At 46.1% G+C, this 27028-nt stretch overlaps 1 protein-coding gene and 1 long non-coding RNA gene across 3 annotated transcripts in view; both read left to right on the forward strand.

Annotated features, from left to right (window-relative positions):
* RBMS2 (RNA binding motif single stranded interacting protein 2) overlaps positions 1 to 27028 on the forward strand; it is a 90690-nt gene that overhangs the window by 14363 nt on the left and 49299 nt on the right. The gene's annotated exons all lie outside the window — the stretch shown is intronic.
* LOC310700771 lies at positions 11909 to 16214 on the forward strand. The gene is made up of 2 exons (XR_014522810.1): positions 11909 to 13648; positions 14054 to 16214. It is a non-coding gene; the product is annotated as an uncharacterized lncRNA (long non-coding RNA).

Consider the following 27028-nt stretch of genomic DNA (forward strand, 5'->3'; position numbering starts at 1 on the left):
GGCTGCTCCAGAAAATGTTATTGCATAGACCTGTTGTCTTGCAAGAGTCAAAAGCGAGAGTACCTGCTGAATCTCTGCTGGAAGAGTGTTTCATGGTATGAGACTGGCGACACTAAATGGTCGACTTCTGGTTAAGGTGAGTTGGGCCTCTGTAACACGGAAAACAACTAACAGTGCTCCTTGGGGTGATTTCAGTGATGAGGATACAAGGACTCAGGCAGTCCGTAAGCACTCCTGGACACAAGTTGTTCAGGGATTTGTATATCAGCACATGAGCCTTGAACCTGGGCCAGTAACGTAGGGGCAGCCAGTGTAGATGTTTGAGCAGAGGGGTCATAGAATCATAGACTTGGAAGGGACCCTGAGGATCATCTACTCCAGGGGTCAGCAAACTTTTTCAGCAGGGGGCCGGTCCACATTCCCTCAGACCTTGTGGGGGGCCGGACTATATTTTGAAGAGAAAAAAAAAAGAACAAATTCCTATGCCCCACAAATAACCCAGAGCTGCATTTTAAATAAAAGGACACATTCTGCTCATGTAAAAACATGCTGATTCCCAGACCGTCTGCTGGCTGGATTTAGAAGGCGATTGGGCCGGATCTGGCCCCTGGGCCTTAGTTTGCCTACCCATGATCTAGTCCGACCCCCTGCAAGGCAAGAATATGCAGCTGTCTCATTCGAGGATCAAACCTGCAACCTCGAGGTGTTATCAGCACCACACTCTAACCAGCTGGTTGTCATGTGCTGTCGACCATCTGCCCCCATCAGCAATCTAGCCGCTGCGTTCTGTACAGTGTTAGAAACTCGGATATATAAGCTAGGTGCCGAATGGCTCCTTAAACCAGGGTTACAGTCTCAAAACAAAATGCCTAGTTGCCCTTTGGGGGCCAGACGACTCGAACGTCGTATTTTCCAATATGACTTTTGGGTTCCTGAAATTCCTTCTGATTGCGCAGATAAAATATAATAGGTAGAATTCTACAGGATGCGTTGCTAGTGTGTGAAAACAGTCAAGATCCGAGGGTTACCCAGGCATGCACCTCCAGATGGTGGAGATGCCAAACACCATCCTTGCGCCCGGGCATCTTAACTTGTTTGCAAGTGGCCGATAGCCAGGTGCAAAGTGCACCTGACAAATTTCAAACACTGGTCCTGTACTAGCTACGGTTTCCAGACCAGTCCCACAATAGAATGTATTGCAGTAATCTAGTCTTGCTGTTACCCATGCAGGGACTACAGTGGCTAAGTCAGGGGTCAGGGGTCTGCAACCCGTGGCTCCGGAGCCGCGTGTGGCTCTTTTACACCTTTGCCGCGGCTCCGGGGCGGATACTAGCGAGGGGAGGAGGCACACTGTGGCGGGCGCTGTACTGGCTGTGACATCGCATGGGGGCAGTGCATGCGTTAGTCACGCACCGTCCCGACGTTACCTTCCCGCCCGCTGTCAGATCGCGGCTCCGGAGATATATTTGTTTTAAATGTCGCAATGGTTTTGCGGCTCCCAGGTTTTTTTTCCTTCGGAAACGGGTCCAAGAGGCTCTTTTTGTCTTAAAGGTTGCAGACCCCTGGGCTAAGTTATCCACATCCAGACATGGCTGTAGCTGGTGGATCAGACAAAGCTGGTAAAAGCTGTTGCATTGCTCATGGGAATGCAGCTAACCAGAGAGATGCCTGCATGTGTGAAGGAGCGTCTGTTTGTGGGATGGGATAAATGTGCACATTATAAACATGTTTCCTGGGTCTTTTGACACACGGGTTTGTGTCTCTGGTTGTGGAAGTTGCATTTTCCAACTTCTAACTCTTTATGGACTGTTTTGCTGAACCCAGCATTGACCTGTGTTCTCTTAAGACTGTATAAAATTAATATCTTTCTGAAATGGATTGGATAGGCAAGGGAAGACTGTCTTCTGGAAGCAAAGAGAATTCTGTGCATTACAGTTTGCTGATACTCTGCAGTTTTATTGTTTTTGTTATTTTGCTAATAAGTGGAAATACTCTCAGTTGGAAACGTAGCTATTTATACCTCCTTGCATTTCTCATTTCTTGGTCACTTTGGGCTTTAAAAAGACTTTTAAAAACTATATTAAGTTATGGGGTCATGGTTGAAGTTTTAAAAACGAAATAAAATTGGGAGATCTTAATTGGATCCAAACGAGCCTTTAAAAAAAAAAATATCTGAATTTTCCCCTGTCCTCTCTCCAAGGAGTTCTGGGCAGTGTGTAGGTTTTTTCTTCCCTGATGCATCTGCCACTATTTATTTATTTCTTAAATTTGTAGCTTGCCTTTCCTGCGAGGAGCTTAAGGAGGCATATATGGGTCTTCCTCTCTCACATTTCAGCCTTGCAGCAACCTCACGACAACCGTAGGATTGTAGAGTTGTAAGGGGCATGGAAGGACATCTAAGCGAAACCTCCGAATTTGCAGGAGATGCAACTGAGTATCTCTACCAAGAGGCCATGCAGGCTCTGCTTAAATTTGTCTCCACCTAAGGAGAACCCAAAAGGGACGTGGGTGGCGCTGTGAGTTAAACCACAGAGCCTAGGACTTGCCGATCAGAAGGTCGGCGGTTCGAATCCCTGTGACGGGGTGAGCTCCCATTGCTCGGTCCCTGCTCCTGCCAAGCTAGCAGTTCAAAAGCACGTCAAAGTGCAAGTAGATAAATAGGTACCGCTCCAGCGGGAAGGTAAACGGCGTTTCCGTGCGCTGCTTTGGTTCGCCAGAAGCGGCTTAGCCATGCTGGCCACATGACCCGGCCATTTATCTTCCCGCTGGAGTGGTACCTTTTTATCTACTTGCACTTTGTACATCGGCTCCCTCGGCCAATCAAGCGAGATGACCCAGAGTCGGTCACGACTGGACCTAATGGTCAGGGGTCCCTTTACCTTTACCTTTAAGGAGAGCTCACCTCCTTCCAAAGCGAGCTATCCGAACAGCTCTCTTAGGAAGAGCTCCTAATGTTTACCACACAATCTGTTCCCTTGCAATGACCAACCGCTGGTTCTGGTCCTGCCTTCTGCCGCAATGGCAAACAGGTCTGCTCCATTTTCCGGGTAGCATCTTTTCAGATACTTGAAGACGACTATCATGTCAGTCTTCTGTTCCCCAGGCTGAGCACAGCCAGCTCTTTCCGTTGTTTCTCCCAGGACTCGTTTTCCAAAACTGTTCACCATCCTCTTGGTGAATATTCTGCTTAAAAAAGAATTGGGCAGAGTAGTCCTGAAGTGGTCCAGCCAGTGCATTTCATTTCATTTCATTTTTTCATTTCACTTTTAATTTTCATATCGCCTTTCTATATTACTATACGCAGAGCAGTTTACAAGCCGAAGAAGCAACAAAGACCACGCACACCTTATAGCAATCTGATCCAATACCAAAATGCCAAAATAAAAACTTTAAACAGCTTATATCAAATAATGTAATATTCACTAATCCATTATAATATAACAGAACACGATAAAATTAAATACCAACAAATAATAATTAAACAGAAATTCACTCTTAACAATTACAATAATTTCTAAACTATAATCAATAAAAATAACAGCAAGTCACAATGTCTAAAATAATACAAATTGAGAAACAAAGACACACAACTTATAAAATTATTTTTATACTCCTCCTCTCTTCCCAGCTGCTTCTGCGGTTCCTAAAGTCATGGTCTGGGAAAGGCTCCTAGGGCTGCAAGGTGGGGCAAGGCAGGTGGAAAAAGCCATTATGAAGAATAGATTGGAACTGTTAGTCCAGTGATCTGGATGTGGAGCTCCTGTAAATGCAGCCTGAGATTGCTTAACTTTTTGAGTAGCCGTATCGCAGTGCCTGCTCATGTCCTGCTTGTGATCCACTAATGAATGAATGAATTTATTAATATGGTCACAGACCAGCCGCAACACACACAATATCGCAGATCATAAAAAATATCAGAAATACAAAGGACAATATGAATATAACAAGGATTTAAATATAAAATTAAAATTAATTATTAGCGTGCTCCCTGTAGTTAACATTTAGGGGTTTGGTCATTATGGGATACCACTTGCTTCCTGCGATTGATTGCTGACACACAGAATTTGGCTACATTTAATGTAGTCTTGGGATTCTTGTCCTCTAGCAGTAGTTTTAAACTATGGAGTTCCGATACTTTCCTAGACTTTTGCAAAACAGGTGTAATAAAAGTCCAACGTATATCCTCATAAAAACGGCATCGTAATAGTACGTGTGGAGCAGTTTCAACTTCCAACGAGCCACAAGGGCAGACCCGTGCTGTATATGGTTTACCCTCAGTGATCCATTTAGTGGATACCCTTAGTGATCCACTAAGACACCTTATTCCTGTCCTATGCTTCAACCTTTTTTTCTTTTACATTTATCTCTGATGAAAACCCCATCTTTTAGGTTTTGGCCAGTGTTCCAGCCTCTCAAGATGATTTTGAATATAGATTCTAGGCCCATCCAGACTTCTGTTTTGTTGTGGATGTATAAAGCAACATATGTTTGATTCATTAATAGCACATTTGAAGTGGATTTAAACTGGACTGTCCACACATCTCCCCAGTTTATAAGTTGCTGTGTTTCCTTAATGATCCTGCCTTAATTCACCCACACTTTCGCTCTGTTTATGTTCCTGCCATCCCCAATCCACTCCTTCCCCCCTTGATCACAAGTTGATGAAACCGTGCGGCCATATTTCCAAATTTTTATTTTTTGGCTGCAATTGCTGTGCCAACCATGCTCGGTTGCAGGAAAAAGCAAGCAAGCAAGCAAACAAACAAACAAACAAACAGGAATGCCAGCAGATGACATCAATAGGAGATATGTAGGAACGGCTTAAGCTTCTCTCGCCTGTTGCCTTTTTTCGAGTGTAAGTTCTTTGTGCTATGACGCCATACTGCCAGGTTCTTATGTTCAGGCTGTGATAAACCATCATCTCTTTCCATCCCCTAGTAGGCCTGGGTGACGCTTTGATACATTGCCTGAAACCGGTTTGAATTTAAAATCGTGAGAGCGATTTTAGAACTCACGATCTGGAAATGTAACGAGAAGCCGCAATGCCCGTCTGGCAGCCTGCAAAGGCAGCTTGCGCCTCCCGAGCCTGAACGTTCAGGTGAGCAGAGTGGGTTAGGTGCGAGAGCCGAGTTTCTATTTACCTGCCACAGAAAAATACAAATAGTGTTGGTCCAAGGAATCTCCAAGGAACGCGGGTGGCGCTGTGGGTTAAACCACAGAGCCTAGGGCTTGCCGAGCAGAAGGTTGGCGGTTCGAATCCCCGTGACGGGGTGAGCTTCCGTTGCTCGGTCCCTGCTCCTGCGAACCTAGCAGTTTGAAAGCACAAAGTGCAAGTAGATAAATAGGTACCTCTCCAGCGGGAAGGTAAACGGCGTTTCCGTGCACTGCTCTGGTTCGCCAGAAGCGGCTTAGTCATGCTGGCCACGTGACCCGGAAGCTGTACGCCGGCTCCCTCGGCCAGTAAAGCGAGATGAGCGCCGCAACCCCAGAGTCGGTCATGACTGGACCTAATGGTTGTTGGGTTGAAATAACGACAGACGAGTAGCAGGTGTCATCGAGAGGTGTCTACCGGGGCGAGCCCCGGGAACTCTCCTTTATTGAATATTACAAACATTGCCACAGGTGTGCTTGGCGGTGTCTTACGATGTTGGAAAGCAGATATTGCTCAGCCTTAACCCCCCCCCCCGAATGATAGTATCCAGCAACAACAGGAAGTATGTGAGTGGCCAAATCACAAAGAAGTGGCTTCATTTCAGCGCTTTTGCACTTGGGCACATTAAAAGTGGGAGTAAAAGAAAGAAAGAAAGCCAGGACACATGTAGAATAAAAGGCTACAAGATTTTACCAGGAAATGCTCCGTTTGCAGCCGAAGTGGTATAACCTGAATCTTTTACAGGCTCAAATCATATTGAAAGCAGGACGCATATGATGGCCCCAATAGCATCATGCGTCTAAATCATGATGAACACTCAATTGAAAGGATCTCTTCTGTGGTGTTTAACTGCCCCTCCCAGCTTGATAAGCAAATAAATTCATTTATAAAAATATTGAATAGCACAGGGCCTAGATCAAAGCCACGTGGCTTTCTATTCAAGACCTCTCTCCAGGTTGACACAGAGACATTATTCAGCCCTTGTCGAGTATGGTAGCTCAATCAGCTACCTAACATCAACTAACAACTGTATTATCCAGCCCACATTTTACCATTTTGTCAGCAAGGATATTATGGGACACCTTATCAGATGCTTTGCTGAAATCAATATATATTATGTCTATGGTGTTCCTATGATCAACAGGTCTAGTAGCTCTAGCAAAAGTGGTTGCTTGATCTGGCAAAACTTATTCTTCATAAACCATGTTGGCTCCTAGCAGTCAATGCACTATTTCTTTTATTCTACCCTGCGAGGTAGCAGCTGATTCAACTGAACTTCATCTCTGAGTGGGAATTAAAACTCAGTTCTCCCCAGTCTTAGTCCAGTACTCTAAATGCTACATCATGCTGGCTCCCATTGAGGAATCAGCTGTTGGTGGGTGGCGCTGTGTACAACAACATTTATATAGTGACTTCGACTGTCATTAGCCTCTGCCAGCATGACCAGAGGTCCAGGTTGATGGGATCTGTAGTCCAGTAATATCTGGAGGGCTACATGTTTCCCCAACCCGGCTTTCGGTTGTTCAAAATGCTCCACATACATTATCTTAGCAATACTGACAACAACTTATAAGGCAGGCCAGTAATATAATCAGCCTTGCAGGTAAGTTCACAGAAGTTCCTAGCCGAAAAATCTACCTGCTGGCCAGCCTGTAGTCTTCTCTACTTATCTATACAGTGGTACCTCGGGTTACATACGCTTCATGTTACAGACGCTTCAGGTTACAGACTCCGCTAACCCAGAAATAGTACCTCAGATTAAGAACTTTACTTCAGGATGAGAACAGAAATTGTGCTCCGGCAGCAGGAGGCCCCATTAGCTAAAGTGGTGCTTCAGGTTAAGAACAGTTTCAAGTTAAGAACGGACCTCCGGAATGAATTAAGTACTTAACCTGAGGTCCCCATGTATAGGCCTAAGTAATTTGCGGTGCACTATTTCATTCCGATCCCCTCTATAAAAAACACTTACCTGGAGACCACTGCTAGGAGGCGAGTGGCTGTTTACAAGCCTGTTATCTAGGGCAGCAGCACTTGGTTAATCAGATAAATTACTTGATCTGAAATGCTGTCATTGATTAATCGGGCAGAGATTTCTTTTTTAAAAATAAATATTTATAATGCAAACCCTCGTAAGCACTAGAGATGGGCAAGCACTTTATTGGAGGAGGCCTACCTTTCTGTGAGGGATGCAGGTGGCGCTGTGGGTTAAACCACAGAGCCTAGGACTTGCCAATCAGAAGGTCGGCGGTTCGAGTCCCTGCGACGGGGTGAGCTCCCGTTGCTCGGTCCCTCCTCCTGCCAACCTAGCAGTACGAAAGCATGTCAAAGTGCCAGTAGATAAATAGGTACCACTCCGGCGGGAAGGTAAACGGCGTTTCTGTGCGCTGCTCTGGTTTGCCAGAAGCGGCTTAGTCATGCTGGCCACATGACCCGGAAGCTGTACGCCGGCTCCATTGGCCAATAAAGCAAGATGAGCGCCACAACCCCAGAGTCGGCCACGACCGGACCTAATGGGTAGGGGTCCCTTTACCTTTACCTTTCTGTATGTGAGAGAAAAGGGACAATGATACCTCTTCTGGGATGAATCCTGCAATGTGATACATGCATTCATCATAATCAATGAACGTAGAATGCTTTCCCTCCTTTATAACTATTCCCCCCCACACACGCAGATTTACTTGACCCCAAACTGCTGCGATTGCAACTGGACTGTTATACATACTAGGGAGCTAGCGCAGTGCAGTCGCCCGGTCAGGGACAGCCTGTTTGAAGCGCCCTCCAGATGCTGCTGCAGTACAACTCCCATCATCCCTCACCTTTGTCCATGCTTCTTGCGGCTGCTGGGAGTTGGAGTCCAAGAATGTTTCGGGTGGTGCTACGCTGACTACCCCTGGGTTAGAGTGCTGGTCTCAGGCCAGGAAGATCTGGGTCTAGGTCTTTACTCAGCCACAAAGGCCACTGGGTGACCTTGGACCAGTCTCTCTCTCTCTCTCTCTCTCTCTCTCTCTCTCTCTCTCTCTCTCTCGGTCTCACCTACCTCACAGGGTTGTTGTGAAGATAACCATGTATTTTGCTTTGAGCTCCTCAGAGGAAAGGCAGGATATGAAGTGTAGTGAAGCAACATTTTCAAAAAGAGATGATGTCTACGTGAAAGTCAGCCCCTTTGAATCCAGCGGGGCTTAGTGGTCATCCACACTTTATTTGTCCTGCTGTTTTCTCCCAGGAAAACGTGTTTTTGCTGGGGGTTTTTCCCTGATTTAGTGCTAAAGAGCTGGTTTTCCAAGGGAAAGCAGTGGAGGAAAGGCAAAGCTGCTCAGATCTGTGGCTAGAAAGCACGGGGCAAGCGGCAAACCGCTCAGACCCACGGGTCCAGGAGGAAGTGTGGGCGAGCCCTGACTCCCAAGTCAGTGGATCTAGTGGATAGCAGCAGCAGATCTCTTGAATCGGGCAGCAATCCCGCTGCTGTTCTTCTCCCAAGGCAGAGGCGGGCAAGGGGCAGCCGGGGGAAGCTAAGCCAGAGGGAACAGAAGTTTGCCTATGAGTGTGGAGTGAGTTCATGGCAGAAGGAAGTTTGGAACCAGGGACTTCATTCAGTCACTCCCAAAAGCAAGAATCAGCTGAATTAATTGGAGGAGGAGGAGGAGGCAGGCTCCAAATGGTGACTCATCCGGCGTGGACTCCTCAGAGGGTGGTTAGTTCTTACTCTTGCACACTCTAAAATTATAACCTCTTTTGTGTGTGTGTGTGGGTACCTAGTTTATTTCAGAGGTCAAAAGTCCCCACTCCACTCCCCTCAATCCCAGGAGGTGGGAAACACCAGTTTATGGGCACATCCCTATGGTTGTGAGAGTGAGAAGGGCAGCAGATCTGTGTCCTGCCTCTGTAGTTTTGCTTCATCAAAGGAAACAGAAACCTACACACACACACACACACACACACACACACACACACAGTGGTACCTCGGGATGCGAATGGGATCCGTTCCGGAGCCCTGTTCGCATCCTGAAGCGAACGCAACCTGTGTCCGCGCGTCTGTGCGTGCGCGGGTTGCGTTTCGCCACTTCCGTGCATGCGCGTGACGTCATTTTGACGTGCTCCGTTACTTCCGGGTCGCCGCAGAGCGCAACCCGAAAATACTTCACTTGAAGCACATTTATCCCGAGGTATGACTGTATTTGTAAAGCAGAATGGGATGTGGGTGGCGCTGTGGGTTAAACCACAGATCCTAGGACTTGCTGATCAGAAGGTGGGCGGTTCGAATCCCCGCGACGGGGTGAGCTCTTGTTGCTCAGTCCCTGCTCCTGCCAACCTAGCAGTTCGAAAGCACGTCAAAGTGCAAGTAGATAAATAGGTTACGCTCTGGCAGGAAGGTAAATGGCGTTTCCATGCGCTGCTCTGGTTCGCCAGAAGCGGCTTAGTCATGCTGGCCACATGACCCGGAAGCTTAATATCAGGGTTGTGAGTTTGAGCTCCACGTTGTGCAAAAGGATTCCTGGATTGCAGGGAGTTAGACCCCCTCGTGCCCCTTCCAATTTTATGATTATAGAGTCTACGTTGCACTTGATAGGCTGCATGGGTCCAATTCTGCTTTACAAATACAGTCATAAAAAGGTAAAGGTAAAAGGACCCCTGACCATTAGGTCCAATCGTGACCGACTCTGGGGTTGCGGTGCTCATCTCGCTTTATTGGCCGAGGGAGCCAGCGTACAGCTTCCGGGTCATGTGGCCAGCATGACTAAGCCACTTCTGGCAAACCAGAGCAGTGCATGGAAACACCGTTTACCTTCCTGCTGGAGTGGTACCTATTTATCTACTTGCGCTTTGATATGCTTTCGAACTGCTAGGTTGGCAGGAGCAGGGACTGAGCAATGGGAGCTCACCCTGTTGTGGGGATTTGAACCGCTGACCTTTTGATCGGCAAGTCCTTGGCTCTGTGGTTTAACCCACAGCGCCACCCGCGTCCCTATGGTTACCAGGCGCATGTTTAAATGGCAGGCCGAATGCTTCCTCCTACAAGCTCAGGGGTGGGAAATGGGGGGTTAGCCGTTATCATTACAACAGCATATGCAGAGTCCTGCTGGATCATATCAATGGCCTATCTAGTCCTGTTCTCACAGTGACCATTCAGATACCCCTGGGAAGCTTACAAGCAGGTCATGAGTGCAACAGGATTCATCCCACTTGTGCCACACCCTCCAACGTTTCTCCGATGAAAATAGGGACGTCCTGTTCTGTAACAACAACAACAACAATTTTACTATTTGTACCCCACCCATTTGACTGGGTTGGCCCAGCCACACTGGGCAGCTTCTAACATGGAAGAAAACCCATAATGAAACATTAAAACAACAACTTCCCTATACAGAGCTGTCTTCAGATGTCTGCTACGGGTTGTATAGTTACTTATCTCCTTGGCTCGGGAGTCACATAATTCCATAGCCTCCAAAATTTCTTCGATGAAAATAGGGACATCCTAAGGAAAAGTAGCAGGACGCGGGTGGCGCTGTGGGTTAAACCACAGAGCCTAAGACTTGCCGATCAGAAGGTCGGCGGTTCGAATCCCCACGACAGGGTGAGCTCCTGTTGCTCGGTCCCTGCTCCTGCCAACCTAGCAGTTCGAAAGCATGTCAAAGTGCAAGTAGATAAATAGGTACCGCTCCGGCGGGAAGGTAAACGGCGTCTCCGTGCGCTGCTCTGGTTCACCAGAAGCGGCTTAGTCATGCTGGCCACATGACCCGGAAGCTGTACGCCGCCTCCCTCGGCCAAGAAAGCGAAATGAGCGCAGCAACCCCAGAGTCGTTCATGACTGGACCTAATGGTCAGGAGTCCCTTTACCTTTTAAGGAAAAGCAGGACCTTCCGGGATCAAATCAGAAACCGGGACAGCTTCTGTAAATCTGTGCCTGGAAAATAGTGCTTCTCAGCAACTGGTATTCAGAAACATTCTGGTTCCCAAGAGTGGGAGTAAGCTGAGAGACTTGTGTCTTGAGTGAGGCCATCAAGTGAGTTTCACAAGCCACTCTGCTCTCCCCCTAAAGGGCAGCTTTCATTAAATGTAAAAAGGAAAGCCCCCAGCCTACAGGAATGTCGAGAAAACTTTGGCAATGTCATCACCGTCTCTGTTGCTGGAACCTCAAGGATCTCCATTTTCCCATCAATTTTGATGGTTATGCCCATGTCTCCTACAAAGGTTTCATTCATATGTATTCTGCTCCTTTCCTCAAAGGGCTCAGGTAGATTGTGTTATCTTGTTGGGCTTTCACAACACAAGGGTGTAGGTTAAACTTGTCCAAATAGAAACTAGGCACAGCCTAGGGCATTTTAACGCCTAGGGCAGAAAATCTAAATATTCAAATCGGCCACGATAAGAACAGTAGATGGGCTTGAGGAGTATTGAGTCACCTTTGGGGTTTTCTGTCTGGTGACCTTTTGGGTTTTTTGGTGCTTTTGCAGGCTCAGAGCCTGAAGGTTTTGAAATATTGTCATTTGTATATCTGTAGGGTTTTGGGGTATGGCTTTCATTGTGGGATATTGCAGGAGACATATTAAAACAGTTTTCACAGAATAAGCATCTGATAATTTGCCGCCCTCTAATGATGCTGTGGATTTGGTTTCTGAAGTTGGTCCCATCTGGTCCTCTAATTGCTAACCCCAGAGGCGAAAGATGGGGGTGGATCAGGTGCACCTGTGGCAATTGGGCTTGTGGGGGTGGGGGAAGCCATTTGGGGGGTCAAGGGGTCTTGGCCTCTGACTTTCCACGCCCTCATTAAAAGTGCCCTTCAGGCAGAATCAGTAACCAACTAGAAGACTAGCACATCTCAAGCAAGCATACCTTCTAACCTTGGTGTGTAGAAATCTGCTTGTACAATTCAGTCTCAAACGTCTGCTATTGTTTACGATTCTAATAGCACCAGTTGAAATTGAAATCCCCTTTTGGTGGGCCAATGACAAGACACAGAAGTTACCAAACCAGCTAAATCCCTAACCTATGCTAGAATTGGACAGATCCTTACGGTTTCTGGTCACTTTTGTGCATTTTTTTACTCAGAATTCTGTCCCATTTCTGCATTACTCTGTGCTTTGAAAATAATTAGCCTCAAAGTGCATACTTAGATGTGCATTTTCTCAACTTCCTATCTGCGCACTTGTCCAAGGTGTGTAAGTATTGTATACAATTTTGGAAAGATCCATTTTTAACCCCAGCACCCCTCTGGTGCAACATTTGATCATATATCCATGTGAAGTTACTTTGACCATCAGATGGTAGGAAAACCAGAGCCAAAGCCATCCTCTTATGCAAGAGACCCCCTGCTCACAGACTTAAGAGCAATGATGTACTTGCATCTGGAAATACGATCAACATCTTTCTATGTAGCCATTTCTAATGCCACATTTTTCTTCTTCTTCTTGAAGATAAGGCTATAACTTAAGCTGCTTTTAAAACCAGACGGCAGATTCTTTGCATTAGGGACATATTTAATGCAATGCACCCGGTGGAGCAGAGTTGTGCGTGACTTTCATAAAATCCAAAGGCTAGACAGGGACCAAAAAGACTCTTAACTGATTCCCTTGCTTGATCTCCTTTCCCTTGATCTAGCCGCCCTGCTCCCCTTGTGCAGTTATGGCCAAAGTTTCCCGCAAGCAGGGAGCAGGTGCCTTGCGCAAGAGGTACCTAAAGAATACAAAGCAATAGCTCCTGATGACGCAAGAAAGATGGCCAAGTCATCTTGGAGCAAAACAGACAACTCAAGTTGCTGTTCATTAGGTTAAATCAGGGTTTCCACAAGTTGGGTATCTAGCTATTTTTGGACTACAGTTTCCACCATCCCTGACCACTGGTCCTGCTAGCTTGGGATGATGGGAGTTGTAGTCCAAAAACAGTTGGACACCCAAGTTGGGGAAACCCTGGGTTAAACGTTGGCAGTGTAATTTCCTTCTCTCTCTCTCTCTCTCTCTCTCTTTTTTGGCAGAGCTTCATTTTCAAGGATAGACAGCCATTAACCATGATTATGACTATTTAGCTACAGATAACAGACATGTCTATGCAAGAAAGGCTTGCAATCTAATAGAAATGACTCAAAAGGAGGAGGAATGATAGAGGGAAGGAGGCGGCTCAATGGAACATCCAGGTTGAGAGGCAGCATACTTCTAGATCAGGGTTTCCCAAACTTGGGTCTCCAGCTGTTGTTGGACCACAACTCCCATCATCCCTAGCTAGCCAGACCAGTGGTCAGGAATGATGGGAATTGTAGTCCAACAACAGCTGAAGACCCAAGTTTGGGAGACCCTGCTCTAGGTGCTGGTGATAGTCAGCCGTATTTATAATCTTCCCCACAAGCACCCAAGCAGTCCATGTAGACAACCAAATGCTCTCAGCAGATGGACCTTGATTTCATCCAGTGCGTTAAGGCTAGTTGCTCCCACACAACTCGCAAGCCGCAATTTCCGCATTCCTGATTTTCAAAAGCAGATTGGGGATCCTGAGAATAGTACAGTGGTGCCTCGCAAGACGAAAAGAATCCGTTCTGTGATTCTCTTCGTCTAGCGGTTTTTTCGTCTTGCGAAGCAAGCCCGTTGACGGATTAGCGGATTAGCGCTATTAGCGGCTTTTAGCGGCTTATCTGCTGATCGGATCAGCTGATAAGCAGCTTAGCGCTATTAGCGGCTTTTAGCTGCTTTTAGCGGCTTATCTGCTGATCGGATCAGCTGATAAGCGGCTTAGCGGCTTAGAAAAAGGGGGGGAGGGGAAAAAACCAGCAGGAACTCGCAAGACATTGTTGTCTTGCAAAGCAAGCCCATAGGAGATTCGTTTTGCGAAGCACCTCCAAAACGGAAAACTCTTTCGTCTAGCGAGGTTTCCGTCTTGCGAGGCATTCGTCTTGCGGGGCACCACTGTATAAAGGAAAACCAGGAAACTGACACCGTGCATGTGCCCATGGGGTTTTCGTTTCAAACTCTCTGGCTTCTGTTTAAAGTGGGGGGATTTGAAGAGCAGATTTGGGGTTCTGAAAGCACAGCTCCTGGAATGGACAATCTGTGAAATGTGTGTGTGTGTATTGCGTCCCTCTGGATCATGGCTGGCCCAAACAATTCAACGTTGGTTGCCCCTCATCTCAGGACTTGTGCACACTTCTGCTTGTCCCAGGGGCGTAGCATGGGGGGGGGGTACCAGGGGTGCCGTGGCCCTGGGCGTACAATTTTTGTGGGGATGTGAACCAGGTGCTCCCACGCAGGTAACTCCAGGTGTCCCTCTCCACCTGCCAAGGGCCATGTCGGTGGCTGGGCTCCTCCCTGATTGGGTGGGCAGGCAGCTCAGTGTGGCCCCGCTTTGCTCCAGTGGGCGTGGGGTCGCTCCAGTGGCGAGGGCTGGGCTGGTGTCCCCTGCCCAGGGCATGCGCACCTGCCCTAGACACCAACAACTGACACTATACCGCTTACTTTTCCTACTGCTTTCCCCACTGTTTACCATTGAATCCGAGCAAATGTCAATTGGGCTTTCCGTGGATTGAGGTTTGCTTCATTTCAGTGGTAAAAAGTGAGTTTTCCTGGGGGGAACAGCGGGACAAACCAAAAGCAACTCAGAGCCTTGCCTAGCAAGCATGGGGAAAGCGGAAAACCTATTGGTTCCGTGCTTTCTAAGCACAGGACAAGTGGACGTGTGGATGAGCCCTTTGAGAATGATGTGATGAAGTACCTTTTTGATTCCAAATACAGTGGTACCTTGGTTCTCAAACGCCTTGGTACTCAAACAACTTGGAACCCAAACACTCCAAACCCAGAAGTAAGTGTTCCGGTTTGCAAACTATTTTTGGAAGCCGAACGTGCTCTGTTTTGAGTATTACGCTTTTGATTTGAGTGCCACGCTTCCGTTTTGAGTGTTAAGCTGAGCTCTGCCTGTTGTTGTGATTTATTTTGAGTTTTTGTTTTTGTGGCTTGGCTCTTTCTTATTTTGTTCTTGTGACTGTGTGGAACCCAGATCAGCTACTGATTGATTGATTGTGTGACTGCGGTACATTGTTTATTGCTTCCATTTTATGGATCAGTGGTCTCGTTAGATGGTAAAATTCATGTTAAATTGCTGTTTTAGGGGTTGTTTTTAAAATTCTGGAATGGATTAATCCGTTTTGCATTACTTTCTATGGGAAAGTGTGCCTTGGTTTTGGAATGCTTTGGTTTTGGAACGGACTTCTGGAATGGATTAAGTTTGAGAACCAAGGTACCACTGTACTAGAATACTAACACAGTGCACAAGTTGCTGGGAAGGCCTCCCATGAAGGTCCCTGTGAGATGAATGGATGTGGAAATGTACAGCAGATTTGCAGAGCTTGGACAAGGAGACTGTAGCAATTGTGCTTTGTATCGTCCATCGTTTGGAACCTCCATTATTGGCAGGTATTGTATGCATTTGTCTAAAACAGATGTGTCTAAAACAGAGAGGGTTATAAAATCTAGACAGTAATATGTACGGTACTAGGCAAGCAGTATAAGCCATGTCCAGAGACAGCCAGATTGGAGAGGTCTTGACAAGTGAGATATTTCCTCTAACCTGCCCTTGGAAGCCATCCTTTTACATATCATGGTAGTTTCTTATTAAGAAAGCTACAGAAAATATTTTCCTGCTCAGATTCTTTGAGATGCAGTTCCTGTTGCATCTGGTGAAATGGACCATAGTTCGCAAAAGCTTGTGCTGTAATAAATGTGCAAATCTTTAAGGTGGCACAAGTCTCTCCTATTGTTTCTGCTGCAGTGGAATTCAAAATATACGTAAATACTGAGAAGGGCAAAGAACAGGAGCGTTTGTGGGGTACAAGTTGGAAGATTTGGGATGAACAAAAGAAAGTACGGTACTTTTTTCACATTCTTAAGGCCAAGATGAAAAACTTAGCCAAAGCATTTACAGCTTGCAAAGGGAGAGAAACAACAGTGTCATATAAAACTGTTTTTTTCTTCATACATTTGTATGCGTACACAGATGATGATGAAATGATGGTATTATTTATATGCTGTCCATCTGACCGGGTTGCTCCAGCCACTCTGGGCGGCTCCCAACAAAGTATTAAAAACACAATAAAGCACACAGCCCTAAGCCTTTCCTATCCCTCTGAACCCCCAGCGAAAGCTTGGCATGGCTGCCTGTGTAGAAAGAAACCCTGATGAGGAAGTTGTGGGAATGGAAGGGAGGGCAGCACCTCTTACTTCCTATTCTGTTCTCTCCACCCTGGGAAAACCCTCTTGAGCAAGGCTCTGCCCATGTTCTTAACACCCTGTTCCTGCAACCTTAGGGTGACCGAGGTGAATTTTCTCGGCTGCAGAAGCAGCTCACTGTTGTGGCTGGGAAAGAGATTGTGGGTTCTTCCCCACTTCGCAAGAAAACCTCTGCTGTCAGTTCCTTCAGCTTCAATCAGAACCCCAGGGCAGCTTTTTGCTAGCCTTGGGGGGATAGCTACACAGGAAGCTTCCTTATACACCCAGTCAGACCAGGGATCGATGCAGCTCCAGGGATGAAGCTGGAAATTTGAAATATACTCGGAGTCGAGAGTGGATTTCATGCTCTTTATTCAGTTCATAGTGGTGAGGAGGAATGGCAGTTCCCCCAGAATGTCTGCTTTATATACATTATTTACACAGTGGGCCCAACGTGATTGGCTAATTCCGGGATTCTCCTGTAGGCAATCAGGTTGCGGATTCACTTCCACCTGGAGCTGGATTGGGTGGTTCCTGTGGACTAATCAGACTGCTGCATTCTGAATCCTATTGTCCTAGGACCAATCAGACTGCTGCATTCTGAATCCTATTGTTCTAGGACCAATCAGACTGCTGCATTCTGAATCCTATTGTCCTAGGACCAATCAGACTGCTGCATTCTGAATCCTATTGTTCTAGGACCAATCAGACTGCTGCATTCTGAATCCTATTGTTCTAGGACCAATCAGACTGCTGCATTCTGAATCCTATTGTTCTAGGACCAATCAGACTGCTGCATTTTGGATCCTATTCCACTCAGTACATAACAGAATTGAACCTGTGACCTTTAGTGTACTGAACATGTGCTTCCCCACTAAACTATGGACATTTCTCCAGAAGGCATGCATGCAGTTTTACATTCCCTTGTTCAGTGGGAGAAGAGGAAGCTGTGGCCTCTTCTGTCTGTTTCTCCCCTCAACCTACCACTTTCTCTACCAGCTCCACCTCTGAAGCCTACCTGAGACCCTGCTTGTTACAGTATGCAGGCCAGGCAAGGTAGGCAGCCAGGCAGGTTTGGAGGAAGAATTGATGGGGAGAAGCTATGGCTGCCTCTTTTTCTCCTGTTACATTGGGGGATTTAAAAGGCTCTCCTGCTGCACCAAGGTTGTGGCCTGGAAACTGCACCTGGCTTTTGGGGCCATTCGAGTTCCCCAGTAGCCCTTGCATAGCTACATACCCTCTAACATCTCTCTGATGAAAATAGGGTTGTCCTATGTGGGTTAAACCACAGAGCCTAGGGCTTGCCGATCAGAAGGTCAGCGGTTCGAATCCCCGCGATGGAGTGAGCTCCCATTGCTCGGTCCCTGCTCCTGCCAACCTAGCAGTTCGAAAGCGCGTCAAAGCGCAAGTAGATAAATAGGTACCGCTCCGGCGGGAAGGTAAACAGCGTTTCCGTGTGCTGCTCTGGTTCGCCAGAAGCGGCTTAGTCATGCTGGCCACATGACCCAGAAGCTGTACGCTGGCTCCCTCGGCCAATAAAGCGAGATGAGCACCGCAACCCCAGAGTCGGCCGCAACTGGACCTAATGGTCAGGGGTCCCTTTACCTTTATTCTGTTGTTGTTGCTGTTGTTGTTGTTGTTATATTTATACCCCACCCATCTGACTGGTTGCCCCAGCAACTCTGGGCAGGTTCCAACATATATGAAAACGTAATAAAACATTAAACATGGAAAAACTTCCCTATACAGGACTGCCTTCGGATGTCTTCTAAAGGTTTCATAGTTACTTATCTCCTTGGCTCAGAGGTTGCATAACTCCATCCCCTCCCAACATTTCGACGATGAAAATAGGAGTGTCCTAAGGAAAAGCCGGGACATTCCAGGATCAAAGCAGAAACTGGGATGCCTTCAGTAAATCCAGGAGTGTCCTTGGAAAATAGGGACACTTGGAAGGTCTTTAACTATTGATGGGGAACCCCTTCGGCCATATTTCTTTTCCCACCCCTGCAAATAGTTAATTAACTGGTGGAATTATTATTTATCCAAACCGTGTATGAGCTGCTGTTCCTGCACTTGGAGTGGCGTGCAGCGAGATATAAGCTCATCAGCCAACAAAAGCAGAGAAAGGGCACCGGTCAAGACAAACAAAGCCAGCCAGCTGAGCAAAAGGCCAAAGGGAAGTGACGTTTTTATGCAGATGCACACCACTCCTCCAGAAGGCCAGTACTGAGGAAGAGGGACGAACTGCAGGGGGAGTGCATTTCACAGCCTTAATGCTGCTGCGGCTATGAATTTCCCCGAACTTTTCTCATTTCCTTTTACTCTTTCACAACAGATGAGCAGAATGTAGGCCAGGGCCTGTCACTTAGAGAAAGTGTGAGGGACCTTTTTTTCAAACCAAGGGCCACATTTCTTCCCAAGCAACCTTCTGGGGGCCATGTTCCAGAGGCTGGAACCCAGATCAGCTACCGATTGATTGATTGTGTGACTGCGGTACATTGTTTATTGCTTTCATTTTATGGATCAGTGGTCTCGTTAGATGGTAAAATTCATGTTAAATTGCTGTTTTAGGGGTTGTTTTTAAAATTCTGGAATGGATTAATCCGTTTTGCATTACTTTCTATGGGAAAGTGTGCCTTGGTTTTGGAATGCTTTGGTTTTGGAACGGACTTCTGGAATGGATTAAGTTTGAGAACCATAGCATGCTGCTGCAGCTATGAATTTCCCCGAACATTTCTCATTTCCTTTTACTCTTTCACAACAGATCAGCAGAATGTAGGCCAGGGCCTGTCACTTAGAGAAGGTGTGAGGGACCTTTTTTTCAAACCAAGGGCCACATTTCTTCCCAAGCAACCTTCTGGGGGCCATGTTCCAGTGGCAGGCAGGGCCCCTGGTGAAAGCAGCCTGAGCAGTAAATGTGAATGTTACCTTTATGTGGTAGGTTAGTTTTTACATACACTCGGTGCTTGATATTAGCCAGGCACCAGGTGCATTATCCACCTAGCTATCGACCACTTGTGACCAAGTGAAGATGTCTGGCCGCCAGGATAGAGCCTGACATCTCCACCATCTGGAGGTGCATACCTGGGGATCGTTGGATCTGGACTGTATTCAGACACTAGTACAGTGGTACCCTGGTTCTCAAACACCTTGGTATTCAAACAACTTGGAACCCAAACACTGCAAACCCGGAAGTGTTCCGGTTTGCAAACTTTATGCCAGACATGCTCTGTTTTGAATGTTACGCTTCCGATTTGAATGGCACATGCCGTTTAGAGTGGCACGCTTCCGTTTAGAGTGTTACGCTGAGGTCTGTCTCTTTTTGCTATTTATTTTGCGTTTTTGTGGCTTTTTTTGTTTGTTTGTGTGTGGAACCCAGTTTAGCTACGGATTGATTGATTGTGTGACTGCAGTACATTGTTTATTGCTTCCATTTTATGGATCAGTGGTCTCGTTCATTAGTAAAATTCATGTTAAATTACTGTTTTAGGGGTTGTTTTTAAAAGTCTGGAACAGATTAATTCATTTTGCATTACTTTCTATGGGAAAGCGTGCCTTGGTTTTGGAACGGACTTCCAGAACGGATTAAGTTTGAGAACCAAGATACCACTGTACCCCATTCTGTAGAATTCTGTCAGTTATATTTTATCTGCACAATCGGAATGGATTTCTGGAACCAAAATGATTTTTCTGTGTAACCAGATCAGGAGCAGCTACCCTTAAGGAAAAGAGGTTGGAATAGGCTGATATGTATGTTCCTGGATCAAGCGACTTTTCTTCTTTAAGTTCTTCACATTCTTAACCTAGCTCAAGGTTGTCATCTGGACTAGCTTGAGGCTTAACTGAGAATCAATCGCAGTCAGCTATATTACGTAAAAAGAGCAACTAGTCATTCCATTTTGGCGACTGCAAGCTTGGTTTAAGGACCCATTTGGCGCCTTGCTTATATAATCTGTGTTTCTAACACTGTTTGTGAGTCTTTTCCTATCCTCCAGCCAGGCAAGCAAGCAGTATTATCAGAGCTTTCAGGTGGGTGCACTCAAGGTGGGTGCAAAGCAGGGCTGACGAGGGGGGTGGCTGGGGAGATTCCCAAGGGCCAGGTAGAGAGCCCGCCCCCCCAACCTTAGGTTCCCCATTCCTGATGTAGAGACAGCTGGTTGCTGGGATTCTTGCCCAGAATGTTGAACAAGGTGAGCAAGAAGACACACTCAGGATCACTGAACACAGATGAGTTAAGATGCAAACTGTTATTGGGCCCCAAGTATGGATGTTTGCTTTGTGAATCATATCATCTTATAGGGCTTCCCATTAAAACAAAAACAAAAAAGTAGGCCACGTAAGAATGAGTCAGCCAACCAACCCTCCTGTCTTACAATATGTATGCATGCATTTTTGCAATTCCAGTCCACCCACTGATTGTTCACATATGCTATAGACGGAGCCCAAGGTAGCCCCTCTTTTGCAGGGCTTTCGTTGCAAAACACCCTCCTGCGGCAAGGCGTGTGATGTCAAGCAACTGGTTGCTTGAATTGCTCTACAGTCCAATTATGCCCTCATGTCCTTCCTGGTTATTTGCCGAGTTAGGATATAAAGTGTTTGAACTATGCAGAGCTTGCTCTGGAATCCCAGAGGTGCCGCAGCGCAAACTCTGCTTCGAGCGCCTAGCAACTGCGTTGGAAAGCCCTGCCCCAATGTGTGCACAAGTTCAAGGGACTCAGCGTGGCAGCTGAAGGTTTCGCTTGGCGTCAGAAGCCGAGTCCTGGGAGGATATATGTCAAGGAATGAGTTGAGCCTCGTAGTCAAGGCGTGGTCTGGACAGGTCAAAGGTCAAAGCCAGGGAACTTGGCGTTTGACTTGTGCTCATCAGGAGGTTTGGACAGGGCTCTGGGTCTTAAGGCATGCCAAGATCTGATGCCGGAGGGAAAGCAGTCAAATTATAGCATGTGTGTGTGTGTGTGTGTGTGTGTGTGTGTGTGTGTGTATGAGTACCAAGGGGAAACAGCAGAGAGGCTTACCAAATTATGTCACGGAGAGAAATTGATTGGCTGTCAGTTCAGGACAAAGAGAAGTGCTTCTTCACATAATGGAATTTATTCCCATGAGATGATATCTCTGTTGGTAGAGCACGGGTCTCTTTATCTCAGGGTTGTGGGTTTGAGCCCCATGTTAGACAACAAGATTCCTGTACGGTGGTGCCTCTGGTTAAGAACTTAATTTGTTCTGGAGGAGGTCCGTTCTTAACCTGAAACTGTTCTTAACATGAAGCACCATTTTAGCTAATGGGGCCTCCCACTGCTGCTGCACAATTTCTGTTCTCCACCTGAAGCAAAGTTCTTAACCCGAGGTACTATTTCTGGGTTAGCGGAGTCTGTAACCTGAAGCGTCTGTAACCCGAGGTACCACTGTATTGCAGGGGGTTGGACCAGATGTCCTTTGTTGTGTCTTTCAACTCTACAATTCTATGATTCAGTGTTGTGGTGCACAGAAGTAGCTGTGCAGGTTGCAGCAAAGTGAGACGAGACTGATTAATTCACAGCTGTTAGACGCCATAGCTAAGAATGGAACTCCCATGTGCAATGGCAGTATACCTTTAACTGTTGGGGGCAAATGAGTAGGCTGTCTCTTGTCACGACCTGTGTGTGAGCACCTGGAAACATCTGATTGGCTGGCCGGTGTTGGAAATGTTGCTGAACTTTGTGGACAAAGTAAGGGTGTCCTTCAGTTCACATCATGTTGGTAGAGGAAGGTTTGTCATCTGGAGTGCATGGCCTGTGTTATGTACTGAGTGAATAGGATCCAAAATGCAGCAGTCTGATTGGTCCTAGAACAATAGGATCCAAAATGCAGCAGTCTGATTGGTCCTAGAACAACAGGATTCAGAATGCAGCAGTCTGATTGGTCCTAGAACAATGCAGCAGTATGATTGGTTTGCAGGAACCACCCAATCCAGCTCCAGATGGAAGTGAATCCACAACCTGATTGGCCTACAGGAGAATTCCGGAATTAGCCAATCACGTGCAGCCCATTGTGTAAATAATGTATATAAAGCAGATACTTTGAGGGGACATTCATTCCTCCTCACCACTATGAGCTGAATAAAGAGCATGAAATCAACTCTCGACTCAGAGTATATTTCAGCCTGGAATGTGGACTGACTGAAGTGTAGATTAGTTGACCAGGTATTCAGAGGTGGCTTGGGTGAGCAAGGACAGCAGCATTTGTTAGATCAAGATGCTATCGCAGGGTCGCCGTCGTAGTCCACTGCAGAAAATTCTGAACTCCTCTAACTCAGAGGCACCTCGTTCAGGGTCTTCGTCCTCGGACAAGATTGCTGTTCAGAAAGCCAGGTACAAATGCACTCGGTTTGCAGGAAGCTTTTGAGAGGGGCAGAGCTGAGTGCTTCAAATCGATCTCTTATTTGGGGAATATTCATACCCATCTTGGTTCGATGAATGAACATCCTCACAATCTACACTGTACTCAGTTGCCTGACTTATTGCTCCGTTTGCAGCCTTCGGGCTTGGCTTTTGAATGAGAGCTGATTTCTCCAGACCTCAGTAGGGCTGAAAAGAGACGCCAGAACCCAGGAATGTCATGGTATCAACCACACCGCACCCTCATGGCGTCACCGCTGAGGCATCTTGTGAGAGCCTATGATGTCATTTGCCGTTTCCGCTGCAGGCCAAAAACGCTAAAGAGGACAGCCTGCTCCAATCTTTCCTCTCTCTCTCTCTCTCTCTCTCTCTCTCTCAAACAGTCAGAGGCTGTTGTGTGAGATTGTAGGTCGCTGTCCGTCTGGGTGTGACTCATCAGAGTGTCATTACAGGGAGTGATTTAGCAGAGCAACTTTCATCCCGGCGTGGGAGCTGTGATTCATGTTTCCTTTTCCTTTTCTTTCCCCCCCAAGTTGGCGTAAGCTTGCATAACCAAAAGTTTGGCTGCTAGCTTCTTAAAGTCAGACAGGACCATGGAGATCATAGAGTGGGGTGGTGGTTAGAGAGTCAAGCTCAGAAATCCCCATTCAGCCATGGAGTTCAGTGGATGACCTTCGACTAGTCACTCTCTCTCAGGTCTACCTACTTTGCAGGGTTGTGGCAAAGATAAACTGGTGGTGATGGTGGGGAGAATCAGGTAAATGTCCTTAAGCTTCTTGAAGGAAATTTGGAATGTATGCATGATAGCTAAATAGTCTTCTCTATTCTCTTTGTTTTAAAAAATATTTTTTATTCATTTTTAAACATATTAATTATCATATATACCACAAAATTTCACATCTTATACAATCTTTTTGAACTTCCATCAACACCTCTGATGAACCCCCATTTTTATCATTTCTTCTGCATTTCTTAAATTCATATTGCCTTTAATTATCTTAACTAATGTCTCCCTTTTTATCCAATTATGCAATAATTCAAATTATTCACCTCACAAAACTTCTTGCAAACCTACAAATGTAATCTGGTCATCAAATAGTCCGTAAATTTACACCAATCTTCTGTGAATCTCTGGTCCCGCCGGTTTCGAATTCTTCCTGTTAGCTTGTCTAATTCTGCATAGTCCATCAATTTCATCCTCCAATCTTCTTTCGTCAGTAAATTCCTTGCTTCCATTTTTGTGCCAATAATATTCTTGCTGCTGTCATTGCATTTAAAAACAGCTTACAATCCATTCTGTTTATATCATCTCCTACAATGCCCAGTAAAAATGCTTCTGGTCGTCTTCTCTATTCTCATGAGCTCCTTTATTTTCTAATCATGGCCTGGGAGCCAGAGATATGTTTTGCCACCCGTAAATAAAGTTGCTGTCATTTTGCAGTGAGTGAGGGATGGCTCTCCAGACATTGTTGGACTACAACTCCCATCATCCTTGGCCATTGGCCATGCTGACTTCAGCCAGTTGGAATTGTGAAAGGCTTCAGCTTCCCCATTCCTGCAGTGTGAGCAGCATAGTTCTGCAGCAAATGTTCACAGCAGATATGCGCAATTTGAACTACAGTAGTACCTCAGTTTACGAACTTAATCCGTTCCGGAAGTCCGTTCTTAAACCGAAACCGTTCTTAAACCGAGGCGCGCTTTCCCTTATGAGGCCTCCCGCCGCCGGTGCCCTTCCACCATTCGGATTCCATTCTTAGACCGAGGTAGAGTTCGCAAACCGGGACACTGTTTCCGGTTTTGCAGAGTTCGTAAACCGAATCGTTCAAAAACAGGACTGTTCTTAAACCGAGGTACCACTGTATTTTGTACTTTCTAAATAGAACATTTTTGTCTTTAATATTCTATTTCTTTATTTTTTTAAAAAACACACTTTTATGCCACCACATTGTAAAATAGATCAAGGCAGTGTACGCTTAACACATCATTTAATATTACCCAGATGGGTGGGGTAAAATAAATAAATAAATAAATAAATATTAGTGCATTTCAGAGGGTCTGTGAAGGTCTTCCACTGCTTCAATTAAGGAGCGTTGCCACCATTTACATCTGATGCTTTTCCTGGTTTCAGTATCACTCCTGTAGAGAAAAACCTCCCAGTTGCTCATAGTCACCTGCAGATAGCCTCAGGTGAAATTCTGTAATGTGACGTATCAACCCAATCATTCCATATTATCTACCCCTCAACCCTTGGAAGTATAGAGAAATAGATTTTAAGATCGTGGTTAATTATGTGTATAGAAAGACAGGTAGGTAGGTAGGTAGATAAGTATATGTATATCTGTATGTATCTATAAAGTATGTAGATATGTATAAATATGTATGTGGAAAAACAAAGCCCCGAACAACGGCATGGCATCTGCTGCTACTGGCATATTTTGCTGAACTTTCTCTTTTTATTTCCCTTTTCTCTCCTGTAAGAGTTCTGCAAAACAGAACTGTTGTACTGGAATCCATTGCTAAGGAAATAACTACCGGTATCTGTGACTTGCAGATGATGGCATCTGTTAATAATGACCAAAGAGATCCTTCTATATAGAGGGGAGAGGGGTTGTCCGTTTGATTGTTTTGGTTTTAAAAGAAAGGATTCCTAAAGGCATACAACCCTGTAGGAAGACAGTGGGCAAAGATCTAGAAATGCACTTCTGAAAGATCAGATCTGTTCACAGACTGCATGAAAACTGCAAGGAGGTTGAACTGTGCTTGCAGATCCACCTTCTTGCATGGCTGTTGGTCAGTTAAGAAAACTGATGCACAAGGCCACTTAAAAACCACATTTCTGTCTTTTGCACATGCAGGGCAATAGCGAGGAAGCCCTTAACAGTGGGACGTGTGAAATTGTTCCTCACTTTATAAAGGAAAAAAGGATTATTGTTGTTGTTTAGTTGTTTATGTTATGTACTGAAGTTCTCACCCTGGGCCAGCAGGGGGGTACTGTAGATAGTTATGCAAATGAAGGATCGAAAGTGACGTTCAGTGATTGGATAGTTTTAGAAAGTTGCAACAGTTAAGATTGTTCTGGAGCTCTATATAAGCAGGCTGACTGAGCTCCTCAGTTCAGTTCTGTTCCAGCTTACAAATAAAGAGCTGCTTTGGAAGAATCGCTGTGTCATCTGATATGTTCGCCCACAACTTAACAGCTTAGTCGTGTCTGACTCTTTGTGACCCCAAGGACCAGAGCACGCCAGGCACTCCTGTCTTCCACTGCCTCCCGCAGTTTGGTCAAACTCATGCTGGTAGCTTCGAGAACACTGTCCAACCATCTTGTCCACTGTCGTCCCCTTCTCCTTGTGCCCTCCATCTTTCCCAACATCAGGGTCTTTTCCAGGGAGTCTTCTCTTCTCATGAGTGGCCAAAGTATTGGAGCCTCAGCTTCAGGATCTGTCCTTCCAATGAGCACTCACGGCTGATTTCCTTCAGAATGGATCGGTTTGATCTTCTTGCAGTCCATGGGACTCTCAAGAGTCTCCCCTTAACCAGATACCTTGAGGTGACCTAAATCTCGTGTTCAGGTTGTCTCCAATTTATGACAGCGTGAAAATGAGTGAATGATGGCAACGAAAAAAGGTTTTGCTAAAATTGACCTGAGGTTTCCACTTTTCTTCCTTTCTTTGGAAGCATCCGGTCCTGGGCACTGAGAATATTTGTCTAATGCAGTCTGGCATTATATTCCCCACGTGAAAGTAAAAATAGCCCTACTAGGTCAGAAAGTCCTTTTCGGGAAAGACCTCTACCTGAGACCTTGGAGAGGTGCTGCTGGATAGAAAAGATAATTCTGGGCTAGATAGACCCCCACAGTATGGGGCAGCTTCATTATAATGCTCATTTGCAACATTTCTGCACTGTGCTGACAAGAACAGGGGAGCTTTTTTTGCTATTTTCCCCTCCCTGCTGGCAAGGGAACATGCTTTGGACTCGACCATAGTTAAACCTAAAACTTCTCAAGAGAGGGGTGAACAGCTAGCTCCCAATAGCTAGTGTACAGAGAGAGGAAGACATCAGAAACATAAGAGCACCACTTCTGGAACAGGCCAAAGGCCCAGGAGAACATCCTGTGGAAATCCTACAAGCACTCTCTCCTCTTATGATTTCTGGCAGCTGGTATTCAGAGTTATATCGACAGTGGGGGTAGAACATAGCCATTGCGACTAGCAGTACCATTGGCAGACATCAGATTGCAACCTCCGAACATGCATACCTGGAAAATGATGTGAAAGAGGTGGCGGCTGTTGCATTTCCATGCTGCTGTCCTTTTCCTAAAT

This window comes from Podarcis liolepis (assembly GCF_965112155.1).
Source record: "Podarcis liolepis genome assembly, chromosome: 2".
Taxonomy (NCBI): domain Eukaryota; kingdom Metazoa; phylum Chordata; class Lepidosauria; order Squamata; family Lacertidae; genus Podarcis; species Podarcis liolepis.